At 42.5% G+C, this 1,326-nt stretch overlaps 1 non-coding gene across 1 annotated transcript; it reads left to right on the forward strand.

Moving 5' to 3' along the window:
- Positions 1–862: 862 nt before the first annotated feature.
- Positions 863–970, forward strand: LOC112730970 (small nucleolar RNA R71). The gene has a single exon (XR_003166768.1). It is a non-coding gene; the product is annotated as a small nucleolar RNA R71 (small nucleolar RNA).
- The last annotated feature ends 356 nt before the right edge of the window (positions 971–1,326 follow it).

Genomic DNA, 1,326 nt, shown 5'->3' on the forward strand with positions numbered 1-1,326 from the left:
CCTTTGGTTCCTCAGAGGGAAGCTCCTTATTGGTCACTGGACGTCCCAGGAGGTCTTCCTCCTTGGGATTCACGTCCTCTCCTCTCCTCACAGGTTCGGCCATGGCGCTTATGTCAATGGCCTTGCACTCTCCTTTTGGGTTCTCTTCTGTATTGCTTGGAAGAGTACTAGGAGGGATTTCAGTGATCCTTTTACTCAACTGGCCCACTTGTGCTTCCAGATTTCTAATGGAAGACCTTGTTTCATTCATGAAACTTACAGTGGCCTTAGATAGATCAGAGACTAGATTTGCTAGATTAGAAGCATTTTGTTCAGAGTTCTCTGTCTGTTGCTGAGTGGATGATGGAAAAGGCTTGCTATTGCTAAACCTGTTTCTTCCACCATTATTAAAGCCTTGTTGAGGCTTTTGATCCTTCCATGAGAGATTTGGATGATTTCTCCATGATGAGTTATAGGTGTTTCCATAAGGTTCACCTAAATAATTCACCTCTGCTATTGCAGGGTTCTCAGGATCATAAGCTTCTTCTTCATAAGAAGCCTCTTGAGTACTGTTGGATGCAGCTTGCATTCCATGCAGACTCTGAGAGATCATATTGACTTGCTGAGTCAATATTTTATTCTGAGCCAATATGGCATTCAGAGTATCAACTTCAAGAACTCCCTTCTTCATAGGCGTCCCATTGCTTACAGGATTCCTTTCAGAAGTGTACATGAACTGGTTATTAGCAACCATGTCAATGAGTTCTTGAGCTTCTGCAGGCGTTTTCTTTAGGTGAATGGATCCACCTGCAGAAGTGTCCAGTGACATCTTTGATAACTCAGATAAACCATCATAGAATATATCCAGGATGGTCCATTCTGAAAGCATGTCAGAAGGACACTTTTTGGTCAACTGTTTGTATCTTTCCCAAGCTTCATAGAGGGATTCACCTTCTTTCTGTCTGAAGGTTTGAACATCAGCTCTAAGCTTGCTCAGCTTTTGAGGAGGAAAGTACTTGGCTAAGAAAGTCGTGACCAGCTTATCCCAAGAGTTCAGGCTGTCTTTGGGTTGAGAATCCAACCATAATCTAGCTCTGTCTCTTACAGCAAAAGGGAAAAGCATGAGCCTGTAGACTTCAGGATCTACTCCATTAGTCTTAACAGTATCACATATCTGCAAGAATTCAGTTAAGAACTGAAAAGGATCTTCAGATGGAAGTCCATGAAACTTGCAGTTCTGCTGCATCAGAGAAACTAATTGAGGTTTCAGCTCAAAGTTGTTTGCTCCAATGGCAGGAATGGAGATGCTTCTTCCATGTAAATTGGAATTAGGTGCAGTAAAGTCAC

Source organism: Arachis hypogaea, chromosome 12 (genome assembly GCF_003086295.3).
Source record: "Arachis hypogaea cultivar Tifrunner chromosome 12, arahy.Tifrunner.gnm2.J5K5, whole genome shotgun sequence".
In the NCBI taxonomy this organism is placed as follows: Eukaryota; Viridiplantae; Streptophyta; class Magnoliopsida; order Fabales; family Fabaceae; genus Arachis; species Arachis hypogaea.